Source organism: Tamandua tetradactyla, unplaced genomic scaffold, assembly GCF_023851605.1.
Source record: "Tamandua tetradactyla isolate mTamTet1 unplaced genomic scaffold, mTamTet1.pri scaffold_73_ctg1, whole genome shotgun sequence".
In the NCBI taxonomy this organism is placed as follows: Eukaryota; Metazoa; Chordata; class Mammalia; order Pilosa; family Myrmecophagidae; genus Tamandua; species Tamandua tetradactyla.
In genome coordinates this window covers 1,116,058-1,136,206 of record NW_027518403.1, presented here as the reverse complement: position 1 = coordinate 1,136,206, position 20,149 = coordinate 1,116,058, and the positions used below count along the sequence as shown (strand labels likewise).

The 20,149-nt window shown below is 38.2% G+C and overlaps 1 protein-coding gene and 1 long non-coding RNA gene across 4 annotated transcripts in view; one reads left to right on the top strand and one right to left on the bottom strand.

The window, feature by feature from the left end:
* Positions 1-20,149, top strand: part of LOC143673280 (GREB1-like protein) — a 79,459-nt gene that overhangs the window by 21,501 nt on the left and 37,809 nt on the right. The gene's annotated exons all lie outside the window — the stretch shown is intronic.
* Positions 17,431-20,149, bottom strand: part of LOC143673281 (uncharacterized) — a 32,142-nt gene continuing 29,423 nt past the window's right edge. Inside the window, exons 4-5 of one of the 3 annotated variants that reach the window (XR_013170297.1) lie at positions 19,003-19,127; positions 17,431-17,674 (exon numbers count right to left, since the gene is read on the bottom strand). This is a non-coding gene — a long non-coding RNA (uncharacterized LOC143673281). The remainder of the gene's footprint in view (positions 17,675-19,002; positions 19,128-20,149) is intronic. The other 2 variants (XR_013170299.1, XR_013170298.1) reach the window with 2 other exon arrangements.

Here is a 20,149-nt window from a genome sequence, read left to right as displayed (position 1 = left end):
GGCTCACAATATCATCACATATTTGTGTATTCACCCTCCATAATCACTTTTAGAACATTTGCATTATTCCAGAAAATGAAATTAAAAGAAAAAAGAAAACTCCAAACATCCATTATCCTTTACTCCTTCCTTTCATTGACCACTAATATTGTAGTTTGAGATGCAGTTTCAAGACTTACAATGAAGATGGGTTAACTAAGACTGTGTGGTATTGACTTTTTTAATATTTATTTACATTACATTAACATGTAATTCCATTCTACATATATATTCAGTGATTCTCAATATCATCACATACTTGTATATTCATCATCTTAAACATTTGCATCAATTCAGAAAAAGAAATAAAAGACAACCAAAAAAGAAATAAAACAATAACAGAAAAAAGTTTATACATACCATAACCCTTATTGCTCGCTTTCATTTATCATTAGCATTTCAAACTATATTTACTTTAGCATTTGTTCCCACTATTATTTATTTTTATTCCATATGTTCTACTCATCTGTTGACAAGGTAGATAAAAGGAGCATCAGACACAAGGTTTTCACTATCACACACTCACATTGTGAAAGCTATATCATTATTCAGTCATCAACAAGAAACATGACTACTGGAACACAGCTCTACATTTTCAGGCAGTTCCCTCCAGCTTCTCCACTACATCTTGAATAAAAAGATGATATCTACTTGATGTATAAGAATAACCTCCAGGATAACCTCTCGACTCTGTTTGAAATCCCTCAACCATTGACACTTTGTCTCGTTTCCCTCTTCCCCCTTTTGGTCGAGAACGTTTTCTCAATCCCTTGATGCTAAGTCTCAGCTCATTCTAGGGTTTTTCTCTATCCCTTGATGCTGAGTTTCTGTTCATTCCAAGATCTCTGTCTCACATTGCCAGGAAGGTCCACACCCCTTGGAGTCATGTCCCATGTAGACAGGTGGAGGGTGGTGAGTTTGCTTGTTGTGTTGGCTGGAGAGAGAGGCCACATCTGAGCAACAAAAGAGGCTCTCTTGGGGGTGACTCTTAGGCCTAGATTTTAAGTAGACTTACCTATCCTTTGTGGGGATAAGTTTCATATGAACAAACCCCAAGACTGGGGGCTCAGCCTATAGCTTTGATAGTCCACAGTGTTCGTGAGAATATCAAGAATTCAACTTGGGGGAGTTGAATTTCTCCCCATTCTCACTATTCCCCAAAGGGGACTTTGCAAATACTTTCCCACTCACTGATCAAATCACTCTGGGATCCATCGGGGCATCACTCTGGACAAACCAAGCAACATCTCATGTCCTACTCAAGATTCCAAGTAATTATGGTGTTCAATCAAGCTATCAACATAAGTTGCATTAGGAAATGCACTAGTCAAAATATAAATTTTGTACCAAATAAACATTTTTTGCTTTAGTCTCATACATAAGGTGAAATTTTAAAATGTTAATTACCATCTGTTTTCAGCAACCTGCAGTAATTACATTCCTTTGTTCTTCCTCATGCATAAACATTTTTAAAATTTGTACATTTGGTCACTATCATTATACACTCTGGGCATGCCTAGACTATACCATCTCAATCTTTATTGTCTATCTTTCTTTTTTATTTCATTTATGTCCCCACCCCTCTCCCTGTATCATTCTCACATGCTGCTTTATTCAGTGTTTTAAACATAATTGTATTACAGTTAGGTAGTATTGTGCTGTCCATTTCTGAGTTTTTATATTCAGTCCCTCCTGTTGCACAATCTGTATCCCTTCAGCTCCAGTTACCCAGTATCTTACCCTAATTCTATCTCCTGATGGTCTCTGTTACCAATGAAGTATTCTAAGCTTAATCACTAATGTCAGTTCATATCAGTGAGAGAATACAGTATTTGCCCTTTATTTGGCTAGTCTCACTCAGCAAAATGTCCTCAAGATCCATCCATGTTGTCACATACTTCATAACTTTATTCTGTCTTACAGCTGCATAATATTCCGCCGTATGTATATACCACATTTTATTTAACCATTTGTCTGTTGATGGATATTTTGGCTGTTTCCATTTCTTTGCAATTGTACATAATGCTGCTATAAAAATTGGTGTGCAAATGTCTGTTTGTGTCTTTGCCTGTATATCCTTTGAGTAGATACCTAGCAATGGTTTTGCTGGGTTGTATGGCAATTCTGTATTCAGCTTTTTGAGGAACTGCTAAAGTGCTTTCCACAGTGGTTGCATCATTTAACATTCTCACTAGCAGTGAATAAGTATGCCTCTTTCTCCACATCCTCTCCAGCACTTGTCATTTTCTGTTTTGTTGATAATGGCCATTTTAGTGGGTGTAAGATGATATCTCATTGTGGTTTTGATTTGCATTTCTCTAATGGCCAGGGACATTGAACATCTCTTCATGTGTCTTTTGGCCATTTGTGTTTCCTCTTCTGAGAAGTGTCTGTTCAAGTCTTTTTCCCATTTTGTAATTGGATTGGCTGTCTTTTTGTTGTTGAGTTGAACAACCTCTTTATAAATTCTGGATACTATTCCTTTCTGATATGTCATCTCCAAATATTGTCTCCCATTGTGTAGGCTGTCTTTTTACTTTCTTGATGAAGTTCTTTGATGCACAAAAGTGTTTAATTTTGAGGAGTTCCCATTTCTTTCTTTCTTTCTTCAGTGCTCTTGCTTTGGGTGTAAGGTCTATAAAACTGCCTCCAATTATAAGATTTGTAAGATATTTCCCTACATTTTTAACTCCTTTCACCTGACTTGTTACTTTGACTCTCAGACAAGCTTTAGTTCTGCCTTTGCCTGGGACAGTACTGGAGCCTAAGAGTGCTTCCAGTTCCATCTGATAAGCTGTTAAGAAGTTAAATAAAAGGCCACAAAGCCTTTTCAGAGCCAGAACCCTGCTTCTTCAGTTTGTCAATCAAGAGCTTGAGTTGGTATTTGGCTCTATGTATCTCTAGGCTCTAGAGTGCCCCCTTTTTTGGAGTTTAGCCATTTTCCAGTATTTCATGCTGTCCAACTCAAAAAACCTGTTGGTTTGTTTGTTTTCCAGTAGCCCTGCCACCTCTATGCCAGGGCAGAAGCTCCTATTTCCTTTAGTGCTTACTCCAGGTTTCTTTATGCTTGGCGCCTGTTTTCAGTAGTCAGAATTTATTAATTAGTTCTACAATTGGAACTTTGTTGAGCTAAGCCCTTGCTACTAATAAAATTGTTTCCTTGCATCTCATGGAACCAATTTGCAGTGCCCTTGGGGAGGGGCACTGGCCTCTGTGGCTTGGGAGACCTATAGTTCTGTGTAGGGTCTCAGACATTCCACCTGGTCCAGACTGGTGTATGCTGTGTGCCTGGTCACTGATATTTCCTTTGCAGTTGTTCAATACCATTCCTGGCTTTTGACTAACTTCATATATGTTTTTTTAACAGTACCTCCTTGTTGCAAATTTTAGACATTATAAACTGTATTTAACAAATATACTTGCAATGAAGATTTGTACAATCCAAAATGTGAGTGATTAAGATTTTAAAATTTTACAACTTTTGTATTATATTAAAGCTGTTTAAATACATTATGAGATTCATGCCAGAAAGGTTGACCCAATATACAATTTCTGGCCATGGAAGGATTCTCATTCACTCTTCACCCTGGGTAGGTGTATCTAATAACAACTTTGTTCACTTTGTATACTTATTGGTGATGAAGCAGAGTAGCCTCTACAGACATTCATCAAGCTTTTCCATATCTAAATACCTAATCCTAAACAAAGATAAAGTAAGTTTTAAATAAATGTTTATTTAACAAGAGCATAATGACTTTGAGAGGAATCCATGGAAATACAAAGGGATTAACTCAATTCAAGTACCTTCAAACTCAAAATGTAAATTTTATAATGTAAAGGCTGTAAATGGATATAGAAATAAAACTTGTATTTCTTGATTTCCCCAATTTGATCTCTCCTTGACCATTAAATTTGTCAACTCTTCATTTATGAAATGAATTATTAACCACACTACTTAAATAGAATGGATATCATATATACATATAATTTGTATATATAAATTTTATAAAATATAAAATCATTTTCTCTGGTATACTGTAAAGGGCTGTTACTCTATTGTTAAGTAAGCAAGAAATATTGACTGACATTAAGAAATAATTGCATTAGCTCTGTTGGCATGAAATATATTTACTCTCCCACTAGTCATAGTATTCACTAAACTTAATTATTGTAAATGCAAGTTGGTATGCCCAAATACCCAGTGTTTCCACAGAACAATATCCAAGTCCTTCTTATAAATTAATGTAGAATACATCACTAGATATACTCACATCTAAGGTCCTCCTGAGTGAAGGCTAGTTTTTCCTTAGCATATTTCTTCTATAAATTTCCAGAGTACTGAGTACTCCTTTATTAAGGACTTTGACAATTTTTTCACAGTGTTTCTTCTAAATTCATATACATCATGCTGCATCATTCCAACATCCATATAGAGTGATGATCTATTGCTAGCTGAGATTTATCTTAGATTTCTATCCCTATCTTAGAATTCCTTTGTCTCTTCAACTTCAATAACTTTTATTTCCTCTCAGTAATGCTTTTTTCTTGACTCAACCAGCATTTATGATCACTGAAAACATCTTATATCTGAAATATTAAAATATAATATTCCACTGTCTGAACAAAAGGTATTGGTCTTTCATTTCTCTCTGAACTACATCCAATTCCTTCACTCTCCATTTTTCTCTGTTTGTCAATCCTTTCTCAGTTTCCTTTTCTGTCTCTTCTGAGCCCAACCCCATTGACAACCATTTAAACTATGATCTCATTGGAGCATTTAATTTTCATTCTTCTATGTCCTTCCAACCAAATGGCCAAAAATAGGGGGATTGTGGGAAGAGAACAGAGCAGGAAGCTCTAGTAATCAGTCCCTGCATTACAACAACTATTAAACAGGAAGGAACTGTCTGAATCAACTATTTCAAAACTCTGGAGTCCAGTAGGACACTATACATCATCTAGGGTAGCACAGGAGGAAGAGGTTGAGAAATTACAGGGAAGACCAGTGTGTTAGTTAGATTCAGTTGTCAGCTTAGCCAGGTGAGCATACCTAGTCTTGTTGCTGCGGACATAAGCCAATGTTACATGAACCTCATCTGTTGCCAATTATATCTGCAGTCGGCTAGGAGATGTGTCTGCTGCAATGAGTGCTGTTTGACTTAATTGACTGGTGCTTAAATAAGAGATCACAATGTAGCACAGCCTAAGCAGCTCGGCATTCCTCATCTCAGCACTTGCAGCTCAGCCCAGGCCTTTGGAGATGCAGGAAGAAGTCACCTCGGGGAAAGTTGTTGGAACCCAGGGGCCTGGAGAGAAAACCAGCAGAGACCATCCTGTGCCTTCCACATAAGGAAGAACCTCAGTGGAAAGTTAGCTGCCTTTCCTCTGAAGAACCAACAAAATAAATCCCCTTTTATTAAAAGCCAGTCCATCTCTGGTGTGTTGTATTCTGGCAGCTAGCAAACTAGAACGGACTAATTCAATTTCTTTACTTGTGATTGGTTTGTTGAGGTCATCTATGTCTTCTTGAGTCAAAGGTGGTTGTTCATGTCTTTCCAGGAACTTTCCAGGAACTGCACTTCTTGTATCTGTAATTTTAGGTCTTTCATAAGAGTTGGGAAATTTTCAGTGATAATTTCTTCCATTAGTTTTTCTCCTCCTTTTCCCTTCTCTTCTCCTTCTGAGACACCCACAACACGTATATTTGTGCGGTTCATATTGTCCTTGAGTTCCCTGATACCCTGTTCAAATTTTTCCATTCTTTTCCCGATAGTTTCTGTTTCTTTTTGAAATTCAGATGTTCCATCCTCCAAATCACTAATTCTATCTTCTGTCTCTTTAAATCTATCATTGTAGGTATCCATTGTTTTTTCCATCTTTTCTACTTTGTCCTTCACTCCCATAAGTTCTGCGATTTGTTTTTTCAGTTTTTCTATTTCTTCTTTTTGTTCAGCCCATGTCTTCTTCATGTCCTCCCTCAATTTATCGATTTCATTTTTGAAGAGGTTTTCCATTTCTGTTCATATATTCAGCATTAGTTGTCTCAGCTCCTGTATCTCATTTGAACTATTGGTTTGTTCCTTTGACTGGGCCATATTCTCAGTCTTCTGAGCGTGGACCATTATCTTCTTCTGGCATCTGGGCATTTAGTCAGATTTCCCTGGGTGTCGGACCCAACAAGGTTGTAAGATTTTTCTGTGAAATCTCTCGGTTCTGTTTTTCTTATCCTGCCCAGTAGGTGGCGCTCGTGGCACACGTTTGTCTCACGTGTTTGGAAGGGATCCCCCCGATCACCGTTCTCCGTGGCCTGGGGGATTTCCGATCCAATTCTCTCAGTTGGTCCGGGGGGCCGCGCGTGGTGGGGGCGTCAGCTGCCGCGACTTGAGGGGACCCTGTGGCTCCTTTATTAATTCCCCTATTGGTGTTTGGTTGGACCCAGTCCCTGCCACTGTCGGAAATTCCCTCCTCTCCCTGGAGGGGCGTTGGTCGCTGGCCGCAGTGGCCCAGGGAATTTGCCACCTGATTAGGAAGCCACCCGCGGGGGAGGGGTGTTGGTCGCCGGCCGCCGCGGCTTGGGTAGCCCTCTGATCCGAGACTCGTAGCCAGACCAGGAAGCTACCTGCAAAAGAGGGGCACCAGCCAGGAAGCCGCCCGCAAAAGAGGGGTGCCGGCCGCCGCGGCTTGGGAAACTTGCCTCTCTGAGACTCTCAGCCAGCCGCGAAAGGAGGGAGGGAGGAGCTCCGGCCACCGCAGCTGTGGTGGCTTAGAGGATCGCGCACCGCTTGGGGATCTCACCACGGCAGAGTCTCGCAGTCAGACTAGCCAGTCCAGACTGGGGTACGCAGTGTGTCCATTCCCTGCCATGGACCCGGGAGCTGTTCTGCCAAGGCTATTTTTTATTAATTAAAAAAATTAACTAAGAACATTTAGAAATTCCATTCTACATAAGCAATCAGTAATTCTTCATATCATCACATAGATGTATGATCATCATTTCTTAGTACATTTGTATCGACTTAGGAAAAGAACTAGCAAAACAACAGAAAAAGATATAGAATGATAATATAGAGAAAAAAATAAAAATAATAATAAAAATAAAAAATATATATATAAAAGAAAAAAGGAAAAAGAAAAATAACAAAAAACTCAAACCAACCAACCAACCAACCAACAAACAAAAATACTACAGCTCAGATGCAGCTTCATTCAGTGTTTTAACATAATTATATTACAATTAGGTAGTATTGAGCTGTCCATTTTTGAGTTTTTGTATCTAGTCCTGTTGCACAGTCTGTATCCCTTCAGCTCCAATTACCCATTATCTTACCCTGTTTCTAACTCCTGCTGGTCTCTGTTACCAATGACATATTCCAAGTTTATTCTCGAATGTCCGTTCACATCAGTGGGACCGTACAGTATTGGTCTTTTAGTTTTTGGCTAGACTCACTCAGCATAATGTTCTCTAGGTCCATCCATGTTATTACATGCTTCATAAGTTTATCCTGTCTTAAAGCTGCATAATATTCCATCGTATGAATATACCACAGCTTGTTTAGTCACTCGTCTGTTGATGAACATTTTGGCTGTTTCCATCTCTTTGCAATTGTAAATAATGCTGCTATAAACATTGGTGTGCAAATGTCCGTTTGTGTCTTTGCCCTTAAGTCCTTTGAATAGATACCTAGCAATGGTATTGCTGGGTCGTATGGCAATTCTATATTCAGTTTTTTGAGGAACCGCCAAACTGCCTTCCACAGTGGTTGCACCATTTGACATTCCCACCAACAGTGGATAAGTGTGCCTCTTTCACCGCATCCTCTCCAGCACTTGTCATTTTCTGTTTTGTTGATAATGGCCATTCTGGTGGGTGTGAGATGATATCTCATTGTGGTTTTGATTTGCATTTCTCTAATGGCCAGGGACATTGAACATCTCTTCCTGTGCCTTTGGCCATTTGTATTTCCTCTTCTGAGAGGTGTCTGTTCAAGTCTTTTTCCCATTTTGTAATTGGGTTGGCTGTCTTTTTGTTGTTGAGTTGAACAATCTCTTTATAAATTCTGGATACTAGAACTTATCTGATATGTCATTTCCAAATATTGTCTCCCATTGTGTAGGCTGTCTTTCTACTTTCTTGATGAAGTTTTTTGATGCACAAAAGTGTTTAATTTTGAGGAGCTCCCATTTCTTTCTTTCTTTCTTCAGTGCTCTTGCTTTAGGTTTAAGGTCCATAAAACCGCCTCCAATTGTGAGTTTCATAAGATATCTCCCTACATTTTCCTCTAACTGTTTTATTGTCTTAGACCTAATGTTTAGATCTTTGATCCATTTTGAGTTAACTTTTGCATAGGGTGTGAGATACAGGTCCTCTTTCATTCTTTTGCATATGGATATCCAGTTCTCTAGGCACCATTTATTGAAGAGACTGTTCTGTCCCAGGTGAGTTGGCTTGACTGCCTTATCAAAGATCAAATGTCCATAGATGAGAGGGTCTATATGTGAGCACTCTATTCGATTCCATTGGTCAATATATCTATCTTTACGCCAATACCATGCTGTTTTGACCACTGTGGCTTCATAATATGCCTTAAAGTCTGGCAGCGTGAGACCTCCAGCTTCGTTTTTTTTCCTGAAGATACTTTTAGCAATTCGGGGCACCCTGTCCTTCCAGATAAATTTGCTTATTGGTTTTTCTATTTCTGAAAAATAAGTTGTTGGGATTTTGATTGGTATTGCATTGAATCTGTAAATCAATTTAGGTAGGATTGACATCTTAACTATATTTAGTCTTCCAATCCATGAACACAGTATGACCTTCCATCTATTTAGGTCTTCTGTGATTTCTTTTAACAGTTTTTTGTAGTTTTCTTTGTATAAGTTTTTTGTCTCTTTAGTTAAATTTATTCCTAGGTATTTTATTCTTTTAGTTGCAATTGTAAATGGGATTCGTTTCTTGATTTCCCCCTCAGCTTGTTCATTGCTAGTGTATAGAAATGCTACAGATTTTTGAATGTTGATCTTGTAACCTGCTACTTTGCTGTACTCATTTATTAGCTCTAGTAGTTTTGTTGTGGATTTTTCCGGGTTTTCGATGTATAATGTCATATCATCTGCAAACAGTGATAGTTTTACTTCTTCCTTTCCAATTTTGATGCCTTGTATTTCTTTTTCTTGTCTAATTGCTCTGGCTAGAACCTCCAACATGATGTTGAATAATAGTGGTGATAATGGACATCCTTGTCTTGTTCCTGATCTTAGGGGGAAAGTTTTCAATTTTTCCCCTTTGAGGATGATATTAGCTGTGCGTTTTCATATATTCCTTCTATCATTTTAAGGAAGTTCCCTTGTATTCCTATCTTTTGAAGTGTTTTCAACAGGAAAGGATGTTGAATCTTGTCAAATGCCTTCTCTGCATCAATTGAGATGATCATGTGATTTTTCTGCTTTGATTTGTTGATATGGTGTATTACATTAATTGATTTTCTTCTGTTGAACCATCCTTGCATACCTGGGATGAATCCTACTTGGTCATGATGTATAATTCTTTTAATGTGTTGTTGGATTCGATTTGCTAGAATTTTGTTGAGGATTTTTGCATCTATATTCATTAGAGAGATTGGTCTGTAGTTTTCTATTTTTGTAATATCTTTTCCTGGTTTTGGTATGCGGGTGATGTTGGTTTCATTAAATGAATTAGGTAGCTTTCCCTCCACTTCGATTTTTTTGAGAGTTTGAGGAGAGTTGGTTCTAATTCTTTGGAATGTTTAGAAGTATTCACATGTGAAGCCATCTGGTCCTGGACTTTTCTTTTTGGGAAGCTTTTCCATGACTGATTCAATTTCTTAAATTGTGATTGGTTTGTTCAGGTCATCTATTTCTTCTTGAGTCAAAGTTGGTTGTTCATCCCTTTCCAGGAACCCATCCATTTCATCTAAATTGTTGTATTTATTAGTGTAAAGTCGTTCATAGTATCCTGTTACTACCTCCTTTATTTCTGTGAGGTCAGTGGTTATGTCTCCTCTTCCATTTCTGATCTTATTTATTTGCATCCTCTCTCTTCTTCTTTTTGTCATTCTTGCTAAGGGCCCATCAATCTTATTGATTTTCTCATAGAACCAACTTCTGGTCTTATTGATTTTCTCTATTGTTTTCAATTTCATTTATTTCTCTCTAATCTTTGTTATTTCTTTCCTTTTGCTTGCTTTGGGGTTAGTTTGCTGTTCTTTCTCCAGTTCTTCAAAATGGGTAGTTAATTCCTGAATTTTTGCCATTTCTTCTTTTCTGATATAGGCATTTAGGGCAATAAATTTCCCTCTTAGCACTGCCTTTGCTGCATCCCATAGGTTTTGATATGTTGTGTTTTCATTTTCATTCCCCTCGAGATATTTACTAATTTCTCTTCTAATTTCTTCCTTGACCCACTCGTCGTTTAAGAGTGTGTTGTTGAGCCTCCACATATTTGTGAATTTTCTGGCACTCCACCTATTATTGATTTCCAACTTCATTCCTTTATGATCTGAGAGAGTGTTGTGTATGGTTTCAATCTTTTTAAATTTGTTAAGACTTGCTTTGTGACCCAGCATATGGTCTATCTTTGAGAATGATCCATGAGCACTTGAAAAAAAGGTGTATCCTCTTGTTGTGAGATGTAATGTCCTATAAATGTCTGTTAAGTCTAGCTCATTTATTGTAATATTCAAATTCTCTATTTCTTTATTGATCCTCTGTCTAGATGTTCTGTCCATTGATGAGAGTGGTGAATTGAAGTCTCCAACTGTTATGGTAAATGTGTCTATTTCCCTTTTCAGTGTTTGCAGTGTATTCCTCACGTATTTTGGGGCATTCTGGTTCGGTGCATAAATATTTATGATTGTTATGTCTTCTTGTTTAATTGTTCCTTTTATTAGTAGATAGTGTCCTTCTTTGTCTCTTTTAACTGTTTTACATTTGAAGTCTAATTTGTTGGATATTAGTATAGCTACTCCTGCTCTTTTCTGGTTGTTATTTGCATGAAATATCTTTTCCCAACCTTTCACTTTCAACCTATGTTTATCTTTGGGTCTAAGATGTGTTTCCTGTAGACAGCATATAGAAGGATCCTGTTTTTTAATCCATTCTGCCAGTGTATGTCTTCTGATTGGGGAATTCAGTCCATTAACATTTAGTGTTATTAATGTTTGGATAATATTTTCCTCTACCATTTTACCTTTTGTATTATATATATCATATCTGATTTTCCTTCTTTCTACACTGTTCTCCATACCTCTTTCTTCTGTCTTTTCATATCTGGCTCTAGTGCTCCCTTTAGTATTTCTTGCAGAGCTGGTCTCTTGGTCACAAATTCTCTCAGTGACTTTTTGTCTGAGAATGTTTTACTTTCTCCCTCATTTTTGAAGGACAGTGTTGCTGGATATAGAAGTCTTGGTTGGCAGTTTTTCTCTTTTAGTAATTGAAATATATCATCCCACTGTCTTCTAGCTTTCATGGTTTCTGCTGAGAAATCTCCACATACTCTTACTGGGTTTCCCTTGTATGTGATGGATTGTTTTTCTCTTGCTGCTTTCAAGATCCTCTCTTTCTCTTTGACCTCTGACATTCTAAGTAGTAAGTGTCTTGGAGAACGCCTATTTGGGTCTATTCTCTTTGGGGTGCGCTGCACTTCTTGGATCTGTAATTTTAGGTCTTTCATAAGAGTTGAGAAATTTTCAGTGATAATTTCTTCCATTAGTTTTTCTCCTCCTTTTCCCTTCTCTTCTCCTTCTGGGACACCCACAACACATATATTTGTGCGGTTCATAGTCCTTGAGTTCCCTGATCCCCTGCTCAAGTTTTTCCTTTCTTTTCCCTATAGTTTCTGTTTCTTTTTGGAATTCAGATGTTCCATCCTGCAATTCACTAATTCTAGCTTCTGTCCCTTTAAATCTACCATTGTAGGTATCCATTGTTATTTCCAGCTTTTCTACTTTGTCCTTCACTCCCATAAGTTCTGTGATTTGTTTTTTCAGTTTTTCTATTTCCTCTTTTTGTTAAGCCAATGTCTTCTTCATGTCCTCCCTCAATTTATTGATTTGGTTTTTGAAGAGGTTTTCCATTTCTGTTCGTATATTCAGCATTAGTTGTCTCAGCTTCTGTATCTCATTTGAACTATTGGTTTGTTCCTTTGACTGGGCCATATTTTCAATTTTCTGAGCATGATCCGTTATCTTCTGCTGACATCTGGGCATTTAATCAGATTTCCCTGGGTTAAGACCCCGCAGGTTGAAAGATCTTTCTGTGAAATCTCTGGGCTCTCTTTCTTATCCTGCCCAGTAGGTTGAGCTCGTGGCGCTTATCTGTCTGTGGGTCCCACCAGTAATAGATGCTGTGGGTCCGTTAACTTTGGAAAACTCTCGCTGTAGGGGAGGGTCGCCAGCCAAAGCGGCTTGGGGGAGTGCCAATCCCAATCTCCCAGCCGGCCCGGGGATCCACGCCTGGGGAGGGTCTCTGGCCTCCATGGCTTGGGGGAGCACCTGTCCAAATTTCCCAGCCAGCCCGGGGCGCCAAACATGGCAAGGGGGCGCCATCCGCCGCGGCTTGGGGAAGTGTCTATCCACCATTCCCAGGCGGACCGGGAAGCCACGTGTTCGGAAGGGACCCTGGTCGCCGTTCTCCACGGCTTGGGGATCTCCGATCAAGTTCTCCCAGCTGGTCCGGGGGGCTGTGCATGGGGGGGCGCCAGCCACCGCAGCTTGAGGGAACCGCCTGTCCTATTCTCCCAGCCAGCCCGGGAAAGAGGGAGGGAGGGACTCCGGCCGCCTGCCGCCCCAGCCCGGGAAAGCCCACGCCCCTCGACGATCTCACCGGAGCGGGTTCTCCCAGCCAGTCAGCCATTCCAGAATGGGGTATGCTGTCTTCTTGGTCTCTGTCGTGGCTCCGGGAGGTGTTCTGAATCATTTCTACTTCTCTAGTAGCTGTTCTGGAGGAGGAACTAAGATCCACGCGTCTTACTAAGCCGCCATCTTCCCTGGAAGTCTGATTTTCCTTCTTTCTACACTCTTCTCCATACCTCTCTCTTCTGTCTTTTCATATCTGACTCTAGTGCTCCCTTTAGTATTTCTTGCAGAGCTGGTCTCTTGGTCACAAATTCTCTCAGTGACTTTTTGTCTGAAAATGTTTTAATTTCTCCCTCATTTTTGAAGGACAATTTTGCTGGATAAAGAAGTCTTGGTTGGCAGTTTTTCTCTTTTAGTAATTTACATATATCATCCCACTGTCTTCTAGCTTCCATGGTTTCTGCTGAGAAATCTCCACATAGTCTTACTGGGTTTCCCTTGTATGTGACGGATTGTTTTTCTCTTGCTGCTCTCAAGATCCTCTCTTTCTCTTTGACCTCTGACATTCTAAGTAGTAAGTGTCTTGGAGAACGCCTATTTGGGTCTATTCTCTTTGGGGTGCGCTGCACTTCTTGTATCTGTAATTTTAGGTCTTTCATAAGAGTTGGGAAATTTTCAGTGATAATTTCTTCCATTAGTTTTTCTCCTCCCTTTCCCTTCTCTTCTCCTTCTGGGACACCCACAACACATATATTTGTGCGCTTCATATTATCATTCAGTTCCCTGATACCCTGTTCAAATTTTTCCATTCTTTTCCCTATAGTTTCTGTTTCTTTTTGGAATTCAGATGTTCCATCCTCCAGTTCACTAATTCTAGCCTCTATCTCTTTAAATCTACCATTGTGGGTATCCATTGTTGTTTCCATCTTTTCTACTTTGTCCTTCAATCCCATAAGTTCTGTGATTTGTTTTTTCAGACTTTCTATTTCTTCTTTTTGTTCAGCCCATGTCTTCTTCATGTCCTCCCTCAATTTATTGATTTGGTTTTTGAAGAGGTTTTCCATTTCTGTTTGTATATTCAGAATTAGTTGTCTCAGCTCCTGTATCTCATTTGAACTGTTGGTTTGTTCCTTTGACTGGGCCATATCTTCAATTTTCCTGGTGTGATCCATTATTTTTTGCTGGCATCTGCGCATTTAATCAGATTTCCCTGGGTGTGGGACTCAGCAGGATGAAAGATTTTCCTGTGAAATCTCTGGGCTCTGTTTTTCTTATCATGCCCAGTATGTGGCACTCATCTGTCTGCGGGTCCCACCAGGAAAAGATGCTGTGGCTCCTTTAACTTTGGAAGACTCTCGCTGTGGGGGAGGGTTGCAAGTCGAAGCGGCTTGGGGGAGTGCCGATCCAAATCTCCCAGCTGGCCCGGGAATCCGTGCGTGGGGATGGGCACCGGCCTCCACGACTTGGGGGAGTGCCGATCCAAATCTCCCAGCCGGCCGGGTAGCCAAGCGTGGCAGGGGCCGCCGGCTACCACGGCTTGGGGGAGTGCCGATTCAAAATTCCCAGCCAGACCGGGGAGCCACGTGTGTGGAAGGGACCCCAGTTGCCGGCCTCCACGGCTTGGGGGACCTCTGCTCCAATCTCCCAACTGGCCCAGGAGGCCACATGTGCGGGGGGATGGTCACTGCTGCAGCTTGAGGGGACCACCTGTCCAAATCTCCCAGCCGTCCCATGAAGGAGAGAAGGAGGGGCTCCGGCCACCAACCGCCATGGCCCAGGGAAGCACGCGCCCCTTGGGGATCTCACCACAGTGGATTCTCCCAGCCGGTTCAGCCATTCCAGAATGGGGTACGCTTTCTTTTTGGTGTCTGTCGTGACTCCAGGAGCTGTTCTGTACTGTTTCTGTTTCTTTAGTAGCTGTTCTGGAGGAGGAACTAAGACCTGCACGTCTTACTAAGCCACCATCTTCTCCAGAAGTGCTATAAGGCTATTTTTGGTAGAGACCCAACAGTATTAAAAAGTGGAGGAAAAAACAGAAATCTGGGAATGTATCATGGAAAAAAGAGGAAGCAAAACAGACACATAAGAAAGAGTGAACAAGGAAACACTAAGATGTTTAGTAATAGATACAGATATTCCAGGAGATAGAGAAATCTTTGGGAAACAGCATAAGCTAAAATGGTATTTACCCTGAAAACACATATACCCTTGTATCTGGCAGGTTAATTATTTAATAAATGTATGAAGTTTTGCAATGTATATTGATATAACTTGATGTTAACTATATATTGGGTTAGTGAGAGAACTAAATGGTATAGGTGTGTGAAAAGTGTTCAGCTGGAGAATATGTTAGAGATGCTTTATGAAATTTAGCTCATTTACTATATTGGCATGGAAAAATAATAAGTAAATCCATATTTAGAGGAAAGAGTCCTCTAAAGATTGGACAAAGTAAAATAAAAGGTGAAGACATGAAAAAATCAGTTAGATATATACAAAAAGAGAAAACCAATTAATTTTTTTTTTTGCATGGGCAGGCTCTGGGAATTGAGCTCACATCTCCAGCTGGGCAGGCAGGAATTCTTGTCACTGAGCCATTGTTGCACCACCCAGCAGTTAACTTTTTTTTTTTTTTAATTTTAATTTACTTATTAATTAAAAAAAATTTAACAACAAATGAACTAAAACATTAACGTGATCATTTCATTCTACATATATAATCAGTAATTCACAATATCATCACTTAGTTGCATATTCATCATTTCTTAGAACATTTGCATCAATTCAGAAAAAGAAATAAAAAGACAACAGAAAAAGAAATAAAATGAAAACAGGAAAAAAAGATTATACATACCATACCCCTTACCCCTCGTTTTCATTGATTACTAGCATTTCAAACTAAATTTATTTTAACATTTGTTCCCCCTATTATTTATTTATTTATTTATTTTATTTTTTTAATGTAATTTTTTTAAAATTTTTTTATTAATTAAAAAATTAACTAACACAACAATAGAAATCAATCCATTCTACATATGCAATCAGTAATTCTTAATATCATCACATAGGTGTATGGTCATCATTTCTCAGTACATATGCATCGATTTAGAGAAAGAAATAGTACTACAACAGAAAAAGAAATAAAGTGATAACACAGAGAGAAAACACAAATAAAAATAAAAAGTACAAAAATATATACGAGAAAAAAAAAAAACAAAACAAACAAAAAAAACTATAGATCAGATGCAGCTTCATTCAGCGTTCCAAGATAATTACATTACAATTAGGCAGTATTGTGCTGACCATTTTATTTTTTTTTTTAGACATCATACCATTCTACATATGCAATCAGTATTTCTTAACATCATCACATAGATGCATGATCATCGTTTCTTAGTACATTTGCATCGGTTTAGAAGAACTAGCAGTATAACAGAAAAAGATATAGAATGTTAATATAGAGAAAAAAAAATAAAAGTAATAATAATAAGAACAAAACAAACAAAACAAAACAAAACAAAAACCTATAGCTCGGATGCAGCTTCGTTCAGTATTTTAACATGATTACTTTACAATTAGGTATTATTGTACTGTCCATTTTTGAGTTTTTGTATCTAGTCCTATTGCACCGTCTGTATTCCATCAGCTCCGATTACCCATTATCTTACCCTGTTTCTAACTCCTGCTGAACTCTGTTACCAATGACATATTCCAAGTTTATTCTCGAGTGTCGATTCAGATCATTGGGACCGTACAGTATTTGTCTTTTAGCTTTTGGCTAGACTCACTCAGCATAATGTTTTCTAGGTCCATCCATGTTATTACATGCTTCATAAGTTTATCCTGTCTTAATGCTGCATAATATTCCATCGTATGTATATACCACAGTTTGTTTAGCCACTCGTCTGTTGATGGACATTTTGGCTGTTTCCATCTCTTTGCAATTGTAAATAACGCTGCTATAAACATTGGTGTGCAAATGTCTGTTTGAGTTTTTGCCCTTAATTCCTTTGAGTAGATTCCCAGCAATGGTATTGCTGGATCGTATGGCAATTCTATATTCAGCTTTTTGAGGAACCGCCAAACTGCTTTCCACAGTGGTTGCACCATTTGACATTCCCACCAACAGTGGATAAGTGTGCCTCTTTCTCCGCATCCTCTCCAGCACTTGTCATTTTCTGTTTTGTTGATAATGGCCATTCTGGTGGGTGTGAGATGATATCTCATTGTGGTTTTGATTTGCATTTCTCTAATGGCCAGGGACATTGAGCATCTCTTCATGTGTCTTTTGGCCATTTGTATTTCCTCCTCTGAGAAGTGTCTATTCAAGTCTTTTTCCCATTTTGTAATTGGGTTGGCTATCTTTTTGTTGTTGAGTTGAACAATCTCATTATAAATTCTGGATACTAGGCCTTTATCTGATATGTCGTTTCCAAATATTGATTCCCCAGCAGTTAACTTTTAATCAAAGGATAATATATATTCTTCAAATCAGAGAAATTGTTAGCATTTGACTTTATGGATGTTTTCTCAGAAAGTCCAAGTAATTCTTACTGAATTTTGAAAATACACATTCTTAATATTTGCTAAAGTGTTAAAAGGCCAAGATCAAAGTCATGTTCATTTTATTTCTTTTAGTGAAAGGAAACAGAGTCCCTCAGATTCAAAGTAAGGCCAATTTTGCAAAGAATTTGCCAGTTAAAGTGCCTGTCCTCACACTTGTGACTAGGAGCAATGGGACATTCAGAATATATTTTTTTTCTTCTTACTAATGAAAAATACTAATACTCTCTTCTTTGAGAAGTAAAATGTAGTTTCTCTTTTGCCTGGAAGGAAAAAAATGTTGTCAAAGAGAGGTCTTCAAGTTATTTCCACCAAAGTTTCTTAAAGTCACGTTTCATTTGCGCAATTATAAATTTATTTTTTGTCCTACAGAACAGACAAAAATGGTATGGTAGCTGACTTAAGCCCCATATTCATTTCTCTTCTGTCCATATTAAAAGTTCAAAATTTTGGTCTTTTCTGAAATGTTTGATAGCTTTTTAATTGTTCACTAGTTCAAGTCTAATCTCTATATTTCAAATGGGAAACATATAAATAAATTAGTAGAAGAGTAAGAAAAATTCTTAGAGTGCCATGTACTAAATAACTGATGAGAGATATGTAAATATATAACTGTAGAAACAGGCAATTTGACCCACCAAACCATACATTTAAATATGTTGATCATAGAGGGCCTAATTAAAAGATGATTTTGTTAAAGAAAGATCATCATTTATTGAGATGCATCTTGATTTAGCTATTCATTTACAAGCTAGAGTTGTGTTTTCACCAGAATTCTTTTTTCAGATTGAAGAAAAATGTTGAATGAAAGGGAGAATTCAGTATTTACCTTGTTCATTCTTGCAAATGCTGCACATTTTAGATATCTAGCTGAATGACATGTATAATTCACTTCATTTTCCTTTTTAGTATGCATATGCTTAAACAACTGCCTCTGTTTTAGTGGGGTTTTGGCAGTAACATCCAATTACTAATTATTTCCTAAAATTTTCATCTTACATGCAAGTTGGCTGCATGTAAACATTCAAAATAATCCTTGCTCTTGTCACGAATAACTGACTAGTACTTCCCTGCTTTTAAACAGCTTTCACATGCATTATTCATTTGCACACCTCAGCAAATCTGTGAAATAGATAGTAATGATTCGCTTTTTGTGATAAAATTTTCATTTGGAGTAACTTAAAAAGATTTTCTCAGAAACTAAGCAGAGGGACAAGAGTTTACCCCCATTTCTTATGATTTTTAAATCCTGTATTATCAGCATTACACTATGCTATTTGAAGTAATGATTTAAATCACAGATTCTGGCACCTTACATCTGGATATAAATACTTCCTTCATCACTTACTACCTGTTTAACATTGAGCAGGTTAATCAGTCTTACTGGATCTTAGTTCCTCATCTGTAATGTAGAAATAATAATAGTAATATCTACCTATAGGCTTCACTACATTATTTTCAGGGTCCAGTGCAAAATGAAAATGTAGGGTCCCAAGTTCAAAAGGCAGAAAAATTCCATTAAATTACTAAAACAGAAAGCTTTGTACATGGGATCAATGAAATTACATCATTCTTTTTTCATGCCACATACATGAGCAATTATTTTGTTCTTTTCCAAAATGGTGGGAAACCAACACCACTGTTTTGTTTTCTTCTTCATAATCAAACATTCTACCAACATTCTCTACCTGTGGCATACTGTTGAGTAAGGAACATCTGAAAAGAAGAAGAAAAAACATTGCTCTGAATTTCCTTTTCACTTTGAGATCATTTGAAGCACAAATGGTTGGCAAATATTATTAAGAAAAATGTGTAATAAAGGACATGATATGGTTCCTTGGTTGTTGGCATTTCTTGGAATGTCACTGCCTTCTTTTTGTGTTTGAAAAATGTTCGGGTCTGAAGGCAAAGCATGGCCTATTGTGCTATCCAAGCTCTGCTCACTCAGGAGTAGACTCAGCTTTGAGTCTTGCTGAACCCCATTAACTACTGTGGGTCCCCTGGAATTCTCTGCTCTTGGGACACTGTGACTACTGCAGGGAAATAAATTAGCAAGGAACAGGGGGTGCACATATCACATACAACCCCTCTCTTCATGTGCATGTGTCATTACCCCATCAGATTTCACTTAAAAACACTCGTTCAAAGATACAGTTATTTAGGTTATCAAAGCGGTAAGAGCAGTCTGCAAGAGAAGCTTGTCCGCCTTCCTCAAAGGGTTGCTGGAAGGATTTCATTAGTTAATACATGTGGCTTATCTACAATACCCCACTTTTAGTCAACACTTAGCAAATGTTAGCTTATGAGTATTAAGTAAGCAGAGGTAACTTTTCACATATTATGTTAGGGATCACTAGGATAAGTTAATGAATTGATGTCATTTGGAGGACCTCTAATGAGATGGGTGGCCCCAAATTGCATGCACAATTTTAAAAAATGCTTTGTGTAAAAGATGCTGGAACCACTACTGAATCAGGAATTCACACAGTGTTCAAGCACACATTTTTGGCAGCACTAAAAGAAGCACAGCCTCTTCTGAGAAAACAGTCTAGATTTGAGTAACTGAGTCTAGCATTGAGGTTGAAAGCAAATATTTAGAAATCAAAGGGATTTTTTTTAACCTGTATAATATTGATTATATTCTGAGTAATCTTGGACCTGTTTCATCCTCTGTATAATACTAATAATAGTTACACATACATGCCTAATGCCTGTTTGGAGAATTAAATCACACAATT